Raw genomic sequence first — 15,228 nt, forward strand, 5'->3', positions numbered from 1 at the left:
TGCAGTTGGAGGGGCAATTTACGGGGGCCCAGAGTGATCATGGATAGTGGAGAGTGACACGTCCTTTTTTTGTAAAGGGGAGCAATAGGAGCCAAGAGCTACTATCAAGCTAACACCTCTCTCTCTCTCTCTAGCTTGCACATAGAGAGACTTAGAAGGATGTCTACGATCCCTTTCCTAGAGTGAGAAAGAAAATGAGCACAGGGACATAGCACAGGAAATTAAAGAGATGAGGAAGCAAAAGTCGAACAAACACATTATTGGACACTGTGCATGCAAACATTCGTTCCCAAGCCCAACCCAAGATCCCATGTAACTGCAGCATGTGCCCCCAGCGCCCCACTCCCCAACTACTGCAATATTTAGTCTTTTTATTTAAAATGTGTTGTGAGAAGTCCCAAGAAAAACGTACTGTGAGTAGGATTTCAATAGAATTGACAACGTTGTTGAACTGCAAAGGTAAAGCGGACGGCTATTGGCTAGATAAGGGTTCAAGGACAACTTCCCAATTGATCAAAACCATGATATATACCTGTCTAGCATATATGTCGGGTTAATGTGTTGTACTACCCTATACTAAAAGTGCTTCTCATTTGAAAGCAAACATACTGAGTGTAAACTCTACTAAAAGTGATTCTCATCTTAGGCGCATTGGAAGCCTGGGGATTTGAAATTTTGGGTTGGTCTGATGGCGGGAAAGAAGCACATTTTCTGCTTTTGATCTTTCACGACAAATGGCGGCTCTGAGATACGTTTCTGGATGGATAAGTGGTTAGGAAACGCCACTCTCTGAGAACAATATCCAGCCTTGTACCATTTTATACGCGATAAGAATGGTATTCTTGCACATGCGCTCAGCTCCTGCTTGGCAGATATATCATTTAGGGAGGATATGATTGGCCCTTGTCTAGTGTCATGGCAACATCTACTATCCCGCGATTAGCCTGGCACAAGGACGAGATATGTTCCGCTCAAATCTAACTACAAATGTGTCATTTACAGATGACTCTATGTACCGTGCACTCTCGTGGTCAGAGATTCCAGAAAACCCCTTCCATACTTTATGCTCTCTCCCTCCCTCCCTACATCTCTCTCTCCTCCTCCTCTCCTTTTTTGTGAGTAAATATCATCAAAGAGATCGATAGAGGTTCTTGAGTCACTTATTTGTAGTTCTTTGGCAAAGGGTTCATTCCAAATGACTTGTTACTCTTGGAGGGTTAACTCCTTCTAGATTTGAGCGGAACACACCTCGTCCATGTGTCATGTTAATCGCAGGATCAAAGATGTTGTCATGACAGTAGACAAGGGCCAATCAAATCCCGCTTAAATTATATATCCCTCGGGGAGGATCTGAACACAAAGTAAGGAAGGGGTTCTCTCTTAGCAAGGTACCTCAAAACATCACCCCACCCCACCCCTCCCACCCCCAATGGGGTTCTCTCTTAGGAAGAGGTTCTGAATATTGGATGACAAAACAATGTCCTCGAAAGTTCCAGACAATGGGGCCAAGTTCCAGATGCGTTCAAAATTTGAAAGGCCAATTGAGAAAGTAGCATTCCTGGAAGTTAGGCGGCAATATGAGGTGATAAGTTGTCCAAAAACTCCCTCATGAATCAAGGTAACTCAAAAGTACCCGACGTGAGCAATCAGAAGTTATGTGTACATGAAATCGTGAACACAGCTAGAATGAATGTATTATATGTGTATATTTGTTATGTGAACGTGAAATTGTATTGGCGAACGACATTGTATGAGGTGTGCATGTCTATGTGTATGTGATGACATATTTAAAATGCAATGTTTATATGTGCTTATTTTGAATTGCATGTGTAATATTGGGTGCAACTAGGGTCGCACTGCTGGTAGTACTTGTGATACAGTAGTATGACAGACAGCTACCAGCTGGAACTTACCATAGTTTGTCGGTCTCTAGGCACTGCCCAGTAAGGGCCAGTTCTTTTGGTGGCTTTTTGGGGCTTCTAGAATAAGATGGCCCCTACCCAGCTTATTCTAGATGCCCAACCAAAAACAAGTATAAGCCTACTAGACAAGTCTTAATTATTAGGCTTCTAAAAAGGTTAATTTGGTTAGGCTTCTAGAATAAGCTGGGTAAGGAGCGGCTTATTCCAACTTTTTTCTAGAAGCCAGCTGCCAAAGAACTAGCCCTACGTGATATCCCTCTGCTTTGTGTCCTATTGATAGTTATAACTGATAGGTCGGACGATCAAGTGTTATGCGTCACTGGGTGGCCAGGTGGCCCGTCCGTGATGATTAAATCATCACTAACCCTGAGGCACTGACTGGCCGCTAGTGCGTTAGTTATGATACCATTTGGTCAGTTGATGCTATTCGGATCTGTAGTAGTGAACTTGTCTTCTTTGGTAGTGTACTTTGCACTTCTTCCATTTGGAGTTGCATCAAGAAAACCCTCCTCTTCCATGTCAAGAAGTGGCTCATCTTCTGTTTCATATTCTTGGCAAGCAATTTCTTGAGACAAAATCTTGAGATGCAACACAATGTATTGCAAAAAACTATGATCATCCACACTATATACACCAAATTTGAAGAACCTACATGCACATGACATCACAACTGCATAAAAAATGTAATACCATTTAACGGAGGGAGTAAGTGTTACTGAAGTCTAGGGTGCCAACTGTAGCTATACATTAAATGGTACTCCCTCCATCCCATAATGTAAGACGTTTTTTTTACCAAAAAACGTAGAACAATCGTTCTACAGTAAATATATTAAAATAAAATATTTACAAAGACGCTTTTTAACATGAGTGTAGTATCAAAAAGCGTCTTACATTATGGGATAGAGGGAGTAGGTGTTAGCAGTTGATGCCAGGTGAATCTGCATATTCTAGCGTATAGATTTCACTAAAACTCATCTTTTAATCCATATCAAATATGTGTTTAACTTTGCCAGCAAAACCAGAACTTCATTGCAAGTTGGTCAAAAAACTGACTTCTGTATTTGATCTTCCACGCACAAAAATATGTACAGACACGTCTTAATAGTTAAAATTCAAATTTTGAGGTTCTACAGGCATAGAGATATGCTATGGAACGAGGGGTTCTGAAGTCGCTACAGAAGAAGTACATTACTCAGTACCCCCAAACTCTCCATGTACATATGTGCCCTGTGATTATTATAAAATGTTCTCTTGAATCGGCGCAGGATAGAAATGCATGGAAACCTAGAGATACCCAAGTACAGGAAACCTTCCAAGTTACCCGAATAAGGTTATAAATATGTTCTCCAAGCTTACGTTCCCTACCAAGATATTTCCTACCATTTCCTTTGCAACTAGAAGAGATACACATAGACGTATGCGGCATACCCGCATGCTGCGCTCTCTTAACACACACCCTAACAGTTGACGGAGACTACGCATTTTAATTCGTCAGATCTATCAATGTTTGTAGTAAGGGAGTGACTATAACTCATGTGGCTTAGAAATATTATTTTAATCATTTTTTACAGCCTTTGCATGAAATAATGTCGCTCAATCGAATGGTTGTTAGCGTCCACTTAGAAGTCGTCTAAGAAATAGCGAAACAGTTGTACTAGTGCACTCATGTGCATTTCTAACATGAACACCAAGGCCTCCTTGATTGACATGATTCTAAAAACGTGGAATAGTAACCACGTGATGCATGTGGTAAGCAATCCAAGCTATTCAAAAAAAACGTGGAATAGGGAAAACATAGGATTAGAATGCCATGCTCATTCGAATACTACAATACTTGTTGTTTGTCTTGATTGTGCAAAGGAATCCTTAGGAAAAAATCCTAGAGGATCCAGTCCTATGAATCAAACAATCTATATAGAAAAACTGAACCACAACTGCACAATACCTGCCAAAGAGATTGTTCTCTTTATCTGGCTTTTTCCCGTGCTGCTAAACATATTGCTACCCCCATTCCAGATGAATCTGGTTCCAGGTTTATGAACATATTTTGCTCCAGGTTCAGATATAGATGAGTATTACGTAGGTACAAGGCGCATGGTCACATCAAGGTAGGGTTAGTTAAAACTAACGATCACATGTCGACCCATGCATCTCCATTATTTCTCTTGCAGTCAATCGGGTACGTGCAGTACATACACGTTTCACAGCACTGTAGTGCATAAACGACAGATCGGTTGAACAAAAGCTGAGCCGATCAGAGGGAGGCCTGTGGATGATCTGGTGAGTGCAGCGGCTCTATTATGGATGGATAGGTTCGCATGGACGGGCATCTCTCAGACAGCGGGAGGGAGAGAGAGAGTGTGAGAGTGGAGACAAAGAAGTATTAAAGACATGAGCAGGCAATGAGACACTTCCTGCGCCTTGGGGGGCCAGGAATGCATGGTCTTTGGATTTATTGGCACTGGCAGCAGATGGGATACTAGTTTGCCCTTAATCATAGCACTAGTAACATACTACCGGCTAAATTAAGACATGAACATTAATTATAGCACAGTAACTATTTTTGTAACAGGGTGCTGCTATATATATATATATATATATATATATATATATATATATATATATATATATATATGGCAGTGGGTTATAGCAGTACCTTGGCAGACTTGATGTGTTGTCAAATCCCAATAGCATTAGAAAGAAAAGGAATCCAGAAAGGAAGCATTTCCCTGCATCAAGTATATATCCATGACCTACAGGCTACGGCAACCAAGCGTTTAGTTTTCTGGCAATCAATTGACGGACTAGACCGAAGCAGTAAAACCTGACGTCGGATTTTTAACATTTCCATAGTATTTTGTAAGGAAAAGGAGACTTGACTAGGTCCACAGATATGGCAGATATTTTACATGATCCAGAAGAGGATAACAGATCTTCCCGGCCATTGATCCAGATCGCCCGGAGAGGGCATAGCTAGCTCCTAGCTATAAGCAAGCCCATAGTAACATGACACATGCATAGCTGATAGCCTAATACTAGGCTCTAACACTAACACTAGCTAAGCTAGTTCCTCCTGTTAGCCCTCTCACACAGTCAGACACACGTACACGATCGATCAGCCGGCCTCTCTCTCTCACTGCCATGAGTAAGAGAGAGAAGCAGAAGCAGCTTAAACCCGAAAGCGACCCCTCTTCCAACATGACAAGCCCACGCCCTTCCACGGGCGCGCGTCCAAAATCTGGGCAACTTGTTCCTCCCGTTGGGGACAAATCGCAGCGGGGAGCGCTCCCGGACAAGCGACTAATGGCGCAAACGAGGAGGGGGCAGCAGGACAGCCGCGCCCACTGCTTGCTTAGGGCATCTCCAGCCGTTGGCCCCCCAGAAAGGGCAAAAAAAACATCCCTGGGGCGCACCGTCGCTAAACCGCGCACTGGGGGCGTGATGCCCCCTAGTCGCGGCACCGACGGTTAGTCAAAAAAGTCAAACACGGCGCAAAAACGACTCAAATTTAACGCAAACATTGGCTAGTTCATTCAAACTTAAACATATTTTACAAAAATGAAAAAAACTACCGGGGGCTACCCCCGCCGTCTCCCTCGCCGCCCGCCCACGCGGTTCTACATGCCGAGAAGGCGGTAGAACTGCGTGTAGTCACCGCCGTCATCGTCATCATCGTCGTCGTCGTCGCCGCCATCCCTGCTGCATCCCTCCCCTGGTTGGCGCGGCGGGTTGGACGGTCCGGGGGCGTCGTCGTCGTCGTCGCTGTCGAGGACCACGAGTTCAACTTGGTATAGGCGCCGTGCTCGTCCTCGCGCCCACGCTTGCGGGCGGCGATCTCCTCCAGGGCCCGGCGCTGCCGGACCATCTCGTCGCGGAGGTAGTCGTCCCGCGCCCACTGCATGGCGTCCTCGTCGGAGAAGCCGCGCCGGGCTATCTCCTCGTACTCCGCGGGGAGGACGGGCTCCGGCTTGGGCTCGGCGAGGACGAAGCGGCCGGTTGGTGGAGAGGCGTTGGCGCCGCCGGAGCTGCGGGTGCGCGCGCTGACCGGCGTGTCCTGGGGCTCCGGCTTGACAGGGCGAAGGCAGGGCGAGCCGCCGGACGAGGAGGAGGACCCCCCGGTCTCCATGCGCCTCGGGGTCCAGGAGCTTCCCCGGCGGCGTGAGAAGGAAGGGGGAGCGGGGTACTCCAGGCGCGGCGTGTTGCCGCCCTCGATGTACTCGAGGATGGCCTCCAACGTGCGCCTGGGCACGCCCCACCACAGACGCCGGCCGGCGGCGTTGAGCCTGCCGGAGGGCACGACGCCGTTGGTGGTCTCGAGCTGCTCGGCCTGACGGCGGTGGAAGTACGGTTCCCAGAGCGGGCTGTCGGGGGCGTACCGTGGCGCCTCCCTCGCCGCACGCGGCAGGTTCGAGCGGATGCGTGCGATCTCCGCACGCCGCGTCGCGCCGGTCGGTACCGGGGGCACCGGCACGCCGCCCGCGCTGATCCTCCACGTCCCGGGCACCCGCATGTCCGGCGGGACCGGGTACTCGGCCTCGTAAAGGAGGCGAGCCTCGTCTTCGTGAAGATGGCGGCGGCCAAAGCCGTTCGCCGCCGCGCCGTCGCCTGGGAAGCGCTCGGCCATGGCCGTGAACTGGGGACGGCGAAAGAGAGGAGAGGAGAGGGAGGAAACGACGGCGGCGGGAGAGTGTGAGTCGTCGAGTGCGCCGGGGCGCTTCATATATAGGCCAAGGCGCGCGTATCACCGTGTGTACGCGTGGCGGGCGAGGGAGGGCGAGGGACGCGCGTCGTCCGGTCTTCACTGCGCCGCCTGTGAGGCATCAATGGTGCAGGCTGACCGGCGCGGCAGCGCGGCAGCTTTGGCATTGATTCACCGCGGGAAACGAGGCGATGAGGACGACGAAGGGCCGAGAAGAGAGCCGTGTCGCTGACGCGGCGGGCCCGCGGCTTTTTCGCACCAAAACAGTTCGCCCGGCGCCCCCGGGGCGCCCCCCAGCGCGCCGGGTTCGGGCTGGGTCCGCCGGCGCTGTTTTCGGCCAAAGCTAGCGAAAATCGGGCTTCTGGGGGCGCGACTGGACCGTTTTTTCGGCGCCGACGCGAAAAAAACGCCTGAAGAGGCTTTGCTGGGGGCGCGGCTGGAGATGCCCTTAGCTGCGTGCGCTGCGTCTCTGTACGTGCAGCTCGCCACCATCCAACCCTTCGCGGTCAGATGAATTGCAGTACGCATCACGGCGAGCAATACATGGTATGCCTACAAAAGGAGGCGGGTGTGGACAAGGGAGAGAAAAGGCCGTCTGGCCAGATCGTTGATCCCATCAGCTTGCAAGATGCAACGCAGAGATCTTCATCGAGCTAGCTAGAAATGGGTAGGCATTTCTCCCGGGGCGCATCGGCATCAAGATCCGAGACGTACCTCTGTGCCATGGAAGAAACTACTGGGCGCTAAATTTGAGATGAGACTACTGGGAGCCAAATTTTTTGGTTGGTTGCTGATATTTTGGAGAAGCGGCTATATGGTTTAACTTGATGAGTGAGCAGATCACATCCAGACCCACACTGACCTTTTTGCCTCGGTTTGCGCATTGTCAGGCGTGGTTCAGCAGTGAGTTGTCAAAACTTTAGCCAGGATGCAGAGGTTGTCTTCGGGACATGGCATCCAGAGCCTTCCATGGTCTATGCACAGCATGCATGAATCAGTTAATCTACTGCAAGAAGAACGCAACTATAAATTAGTGCAGACAATTGAGATTGATAGGGCAGTATACTATCTACAGTTAAGTATCTTAATTCACTGCTGCACTATGTGCAGCTCAGAACCTGATCATTCATTAATGAGCAGCAGCTTGGACGTGCACGGTGACTAAGACAAGTTGAAAGACATTGATGCTAAATTTAATTAACATATACTCCTCCGTTTCTAAATATTTGTCTTTCTAGAGATTTCAACAAGTGACTACATACGGAGCAAAATGAGTGAATCTACACTCTAAAATATGTTTATATACATCCGTATGTGGTAGTCCATTTGAAATCTCTAAAAAGACAAATACACCCTCTGTCCCATAATATAAGAGCGTTTTTGACATTAGTGTAGTGTAAAAAACGCTCTTATATTATGGGACGGAGGGAGTATTTAGGAACGGAGGGAGTAGAAAGTTGGGAGGCATGTTTAGACATGCATGGTGACTGATCAAACCTTTGCTTATGGTTCGAAACCCCTACTGCAGTTTGAGTATATGTAAATTGCGCACATGTTTAGATCACAAATTTACTTAGGGAAATAAAATGAGTGAATCTACACTCTAAATGTTGGTGTTCAAAACTCAATGGAAATGACCAATAGTTCCCAGCTATCAAATATGTTTGTCTCGCCTGAAATGTCCAGCAGAAATACTTGTCATGCAATAAAAACTCAAATACGTCATGTAAGCTAAATGAGAGCATTTTGTTAATATGGAACTTGAGACAGTTCGTGCTATACATGCACACATAAACAGATGAAACCTCAAAGCGAGCAATCAAACTTCTTATAAGACCATTCGTACAGCAGAGTAATATCTACATCAATAGGACTGTGTACGGTGTACCCTGGTTGTATGATCATTAAGATGTATACGTATAGGGGTTTTGAATGACTCCTGGAGAGAGAGAGGAGAGAGAGAGCACACGAGTAATTCACTCACTGTCACAAGATGTAAGGTGACCAGCTCAATGATAGAACTGTGCCCAACAAATATGTAGCTTTCAGAAGGCTCTGCAAATCCAATGGGATCATGGCATTGTGCAAAAAGACACTGTGCTCCATGCCTACGTGGACCCTCATGTGTGTTGGATCATGTGCGCACACAGGCGGGAAGGTATATATGTGTAATTAGTATAACAATAGGCTTCATAACTAAAGAATATTAAAGTAGAACAGTAAATAACATAAGTAGACAGAAGAATATCGACAGCAGCGGGATAAGCATGGGTTGTTGTTCCAACGCTTAAGTGCTTAGCTATTAAAACTTTAGGAATAAAATGAGAATATACGCTACTATCAAACATGACCACGTTCTTTAGGATTCCAGCAACAAATAATACCTGCAAGCTGAGTGCAGGATAAAGTACCAGAGTCATTTTACAGGAAATGACATGCAAAATTGTGGAAATTTGATTGCGGAGAATAGTATGTAGTGACTTGAGCTGGTCAACGGCACTCAAGTCAAGAAACTACCATTCTCTTTTACCTTCCTTAGAAAGGCAGCTCCAGAGTATCCTTCTCTTTTCCACTGCTGAACTTTTCTCTTAATTAGGAGATATATAGGCCATGATCCTTGAGAAAAGTATCTATTGGATTCTCCTTCAACTAACAGCACCAACAAAGATTAGGCAATGCCAAGTTTAACACCAAGAGAGGGAAGAACTGCAAATCACAACAGAAACTTAAGTTAAAAATAAGTAAAGATCTAAATGCGATCACATTTAGTTGTCATCTAAATAAAGTACTACTTCAATATCATCATCTGAGTATTATGTGATCATGAAACAATCAAATAAATGGCTGTGGGTGGCACACGCCCACAACAGTTGGTTGCTATTAGAGAAACAATAAAAAGACAGAAGAAGGAAACAGATAGTACACTAACAGTGAGGAAGTGGATAGGGCAACCTAGGGTGAGATGAAGGGTTGAGCCACAACCACTTATTTTCAGGCTAAATGCCATGAAACAAAATTCTGGGATTATGTTAGACATGGATGGCGGACCAGGTCATGTCAGAAACTAATAAAGGGGAAAGGGGAAATTCTGGTGATATTTGAGAAATTGAGCATAAAATATGGTATATTTTTATATTATTTCATTCCCCCTAGCTTCAAATGCTTTGTGAACTACAAAAGAGAGTATACAATTGAAGAACGTGAGCAAAAGTAGATAGCTTAAGACAAACATATACGTTGTGTGCCTGAGTGCCTCTCTATTTTGGTTCTCTGCAAGCTCCTCGTACTATGACCATGATGCGCCAACTTTCAAACTTTCACATATCAAGTGAGTTTTTCATCAGCACAATTTCATTTATGACTAAAAAAGTATAAGGCAATTGTAGTTTTTCGATATCAATAAAAAATTTCATTATAATTCCCAAGGATCTGAAGATTTTTGAATGGTTTATAATGCATAACAAGCAGGACCAGAATAAGGAAGTGCACAAGAAAGAAAGAAACATTTAAATGTGTTTAGAAGATAGAACCGGGTTGCTCGACAGCAAAGAAGAAGGTCCACTTTGCTGAAAAGAAACATGACACTGACAAGTCAAGGCAAAAGACCAACTAATGGGAGGGATGAGGAGAACCGTCAGTTCTGGTCTCCTAACATATGATAAAAACAAGCAATGGAATAACTCCATTTCCTGGCACCAGGAAATCCATATATTGTTCGTTTTGATACTTTCCTCTGTTCAAAGCAGGTTTGGCCACTACTAGACGTCAAAAGCCCGGTCGTTGTTTTCCTCTCATCCAGAATAAAATGCAAAATGATGGTGAGTAGAAACATATTCTTCGGACTGTTTTACTACACAAACTTAACTCCATTGCTTTTCTATAAGTAAGTATAACCTACTTCCACCGCAATATGATGTCACGAACTCATCTACGCACTAGGGGGGTCAGAGAAGGGAATCGGGATGAGATCGAGACTTGGGAGAGGGGATTTCTTCCAAGGGAGGAGATACAGTTTGGGGGAGAGTTTCAGAGATCACACTACACACAACGCCCCCTTGCCCATTCGCTACAGCTGGCTATAAAGCCGCGGTCCACTTGTCTCTCCTGCCAACTGGCTGGTGGGGTCCACCGTCACGCGTCCACTGCATCGCTTCCTGGCGATGCAGGTGTGACATTCCCCTCTTCTTCAGAATGAGCTCCTTCTTCAGTTGCAGCTTGTTGGTCGGCCTCGTCGGCGGCTGGTGTGTCCCACGCCGGTGCGTGAGGGAAGCGGCGGCGCAGAGTGTCGTAATCCTCCCATGTCGTTGCCGTCCGGTCGTGGCGCCAGCGCACTTTGACTTGCACCATCGCGCTGTTGCCACGTTTCACCATGCGCCGCTCCAGGATCTTCACTGGTTCTTCGTCTTGGCCGGTGAGGTCTGGCGGTCGTGGCAGCTCGGCGAAGACCGGGGTGTAGTTGGGAGTGAACGGCTTGAGCTGGGATACGTGAAAGACAGGGTGAATCCTGCTGTCTGCCGGCAACTCCAACTTGTACGCCACCTTGCCGATTCTGTCGAGCACCACGAAGGGCCCGAAGTACTTGTAAGCCAGCTTAGCACAAGGCCGGTTCGCCACGGATGATTGTGCATAGGGCTGGAGCTTGAGGAGAACATGATCACCCACCTCGAAGGAGCGCTTCGTGCGGTGCTGATCAGCCTGTTTCTTGAACCTGTGCTGGGCACGAAGAATGTGCTCGCGAAGCCGTGCCGTATGCACGCACCAGTCCCAGGGCTCGCCGTCGATCATGGGCACCGTATTGTCATCCCAGAATGCCATGGCGCCGATGTTGGGCTCCACACCGTACAGAGCCTTGAAGGGGGAACATTTGATGGAGGAATGAAAAGACGAGTTGTACCAGAATTCCGCGGTCGGCAACCAGCGGCGCCATTGCCGGGGCGCGTCGTGCACCGCGCATCGCAGGTACATTTCCATGCACTGATTGACTCGCTCACTCTGGCCGTCTGTCTGGGGGTGGTATGCCATAGAGAAGAGCAGCTTGGTGCCTGCGCTGGCAAAGAGCTCGCGCCAGAGAGCACTGGTGAAGACACGTCACGGTCGGAGACAATGGAGCTCGGAATGCCGTGCAACTTGACGATATGATCCCAGAAAACCTTGGCCACTTGGGGAGCTTTGAATGGGTGACGAAGCGGAATGAAGTGTGCTGACTTGGTGAGCCGATCCACTACCACCATGATGGAATCGAAGCCCTCCGACGCTGGTAATCCTTCCACGAAGTCCATGGTCAGGTCGCGCCAGGGAGTGGTTGGCACGGGCAATGGCGTGAGCGTGCCCGCCGGCTTGGAATGCTTGTGCTTGGCGTGCTGACACACTGGGCACTGCCGCACGTAGTCGGTGACATCGGCCTTCAATCCATCCCACACAAAAAGCTTCTTGATGCGCTGGTAGGTGGCCGTGGCGCCAGAGTGGCCACCTATCGCGCTGTCGTGCAGCGCGCTGATGATCTTGGTGCGCAAGGCCGTGTTCTTGCCGATCCACAGGCGCTCCTTCTTGCGGATGAGGCCCTTGTAGAGCTCGTAACCCTCGTCGTCCGGGTTGTGGATCGCGAGCTGAGCCAGACGATCCTGTGCGTCAGCGTCGGTGGCGTATGAGTTTGCCACCTCCTGAACCCATGCGGGCTGGCACAGGGAGAGCGCGTCCAGGTTCAGCGACGCGCCCACGCGGGAAAGAGCATCCGCGGCTCCGTTTTCACTGCCACGACGGCAGCGGAACTGGAATTGGAGTCCGACCAGCTTGGCCATGGCCTTGCGTTGCAGGTCCGTGGCGAGCTGCTGATCCTGCAGGTTGCAGAGACTCTTGTGATCGGTGATGATGGTGAAGGGGCCCCTTTGCAAGTATGCTCGCCACTTCTCGATTGCCATCATGACGGCAATGAACTCCTTCTCATACACTGAGAGCCGCTGGTTGCGCACCCCCAGGGCCTTGCTGAGGAACGCCACCGGGTGCCCTTCCTGTGCCAGCACCGCGCCAACGCCGGTGTCACAGGCATCCGTCTCGATCGCAAACGGGCGCTCGAAATCTGGGAGCGCGAGCACTGGCGCGGTCACCATTGCTCGCTTGAGGAGATCGAAGGCCACCTGCGCCTTCTCTGTCCACTCGAAGCCCTTCTTGGTCAGCAAGCTTGTGAGCGGCTTGGCGATGATGCCATAGTGCGCGATGAACTTGCGGTAGTAGCCGGTGAGGCCGAGGAAGCCGCGAAGTTCAGTCGCGTTTGTTGGAGTAGGCCACGCGACCATAGCCTGCGTCTTCTCGGGGTCCGTGGCGACGCCCTCCTTGGAGATGATGTGGCCCAGGTAGGAGATACTGGCCTAGGCGAACGAACACTTGGACTCCTTGGCGTACAACTAGTGCTCCCGGAGCAGGGCGAGGACGAGGCGAAGGTGTTCCAGGTGCTCCTCCAAGGTTTCGCTGAAGATCAAAATGTCATCAAGGAATATTATGACAAACTTACGGACGTACTTGGCGAAGATCGCGTTCATGAGGCACTGGAATGTTGCCGGAGCATTCGTCAGGCCGAATGGCATGACTTTAAAGTGGAAATGGCCATGGTGGGTCTTGAACACGGTCTTCTCCTCATCGCCCGCGCGCATGCGTATCTGATGGTAGCCAGCGCGAAGATCCAGTTTGGAGAAGAATGTCGCGCCCGCTAATTTGTCGAGCAGTTCATCGATAATGGGGAAGGGGAACTTGTTTTTGACAGTGGCCTCGTTGAGCCGACGATAGTCGACACAAAAACGCTAGGTGCCGTCCTTTTTCTTGACGAGCAGCACGGGCGCGGTGAAGGGGCTCATGCTGTGCTCAATCACGCCGGACTGCAGCATCTCCTGCACCTGGCGCTCGATTTCGTCTTTCTGTAGTGGCGAGTAGCGGTAAGGGCGCGAGTTCGCCGGGCGCACGTCGTCGACGAGGGTGATTGCATGGTCGTAGCGGCGATGGGGAGGCAAGCCCTTCGGGTCAGCGAACACGTCCGTGAAGTCCGTCAGTACACTCTGGACACTGGGTGGCATCTTGGTAATCTGCGGCTCCAGTGCACGGGGCAGATCAAGGACTGCCATGTACCAAATGTCATTCCCAGCTTGCCATTTGCGCACCTGATCGGGCTCGATTTCTTCCAGCTTGTCGTTCTGCTTTGGACGAACACCTTGCAGAGTGATCATGGCGCCTTGGTGCTCGAACGTCAGTGTCTTCTCCAGCTAGTGACAAGTCATCGGGCTGAACTGCTCCAGCCAGTCCATGCCGAGCACGCCGTCATAAGCACCCAAATCCAGTTGCCTCATGTCTGTGGCGAACGTGTGTCCTTGAATCCACCAGTTCAGTCCCTTTACCATGTTGTTGCACGTCATGCGCTCGCCGTTGGCCACCCGGACCTCCACCGCGGGCACGGGCACAGAAACCGCGTGCACACTCTCGGCGAACTCCTTGGAGACGAAACTGTGTGTGCTCCCGGAGTCGACTAACAGCAGCATCACCTGATTGCCGACGAGCGCGCGCAGACGGATGGTGCGCGGCGACTCCGTACCGGCAACCGCGTGTGTGGAGAGCACGCAACATTCCGGTGCAGGCTCTTGCTCTGCTGGGGCGTCGAGCAGGTCCAGGGCATGCACCGCGTCATCGCTGAGAACCTCTCCATAGTCGCCGACGTGGATTGTGAGCAACTGAGTTGCAGGCTTACACCGAAGGTCGCGGGAGTAACGATCTCCACACTTGAAGCAGAGGTCGTTGGCACGCCGGTGCTCGCGCAGTTGACGCTCTCGCGCCAGATCGTCGTTGGGCACGCCCACGGCGCCAGGCCGCGGCGCCGTCGGGGCCCGCGGAGGAAGCTGGAGGGGTGGTGGTGGTGGTGGTGGCTGGCCCGCCGGAATAATGCGCGGTCAAGCATGTTGTGTGCCCACTTCCTCTTCGACGATCCGGGCCAACACCGCCGCGCGTGTGAGACTGGACAGCTCCTGGAGGCGGACTGCCGCCCCTAGATCGTCGCGCAAACCCAGCAGGAACTGCGTGACGAACAGCTTGGGATTGAGCGACGCGTCAAGGGCGAGCAGGTGGTACATGTGTGTCTCGAACGCCGTTCTGTACTCGGCGACGGTGCCGGTCTGACGAAGCTGGAGCAGCTGGTGCATCTCTGTCTCGAACTCGTCTGGCACGAATTCGCTGATGATGGCCGCGGTGAACTCCTCCCAGTTCGGCGCACGGTGTGTCTGCCTGTATGCCTGGTACCAGCGTGACGCATGGCCATCGATGTAGAGAGAGGCCGTGGTCACCCAACTGTGCGGCGGAACTCGGTACAGCTCGAAGTAGGTGATGCATCGGTCGATCCAGAGGCTGGGCGAGTCACCGTCGAAGTGAGGGAAATCATGCTTGGGCGGCTTGACCATGTACTCGTCGCGCGGTCCGTGGTGCGCGTCGCGGCCCGCCATGAACGCCGCCGGCTGCCCTGCGCCCGTGAACTGGGGAGGATGTCGCAACGGCAGCAGGGGCGGCCCGTTGTTGGCGAGGCGCACAGCAGGGCCCTGAGGAAGAGGCCCGCGCGCATGCTCCATCGCCGTGACC

Source organism: Triticum aestivum, chromosome 6B (genome assembly GCF_018294505.1).
Source record: "Triticum aestivum cultivar Chinese Spring chromosome 6B, IWGSC CS RefSeq v2.1, whole genome shotgun sequence".
NCBI lineage: Eukaryota > Viridiplantae > Streptophyta > Magnoliopsida > Poales > Poaceae > Triticum > Triticum aestivum.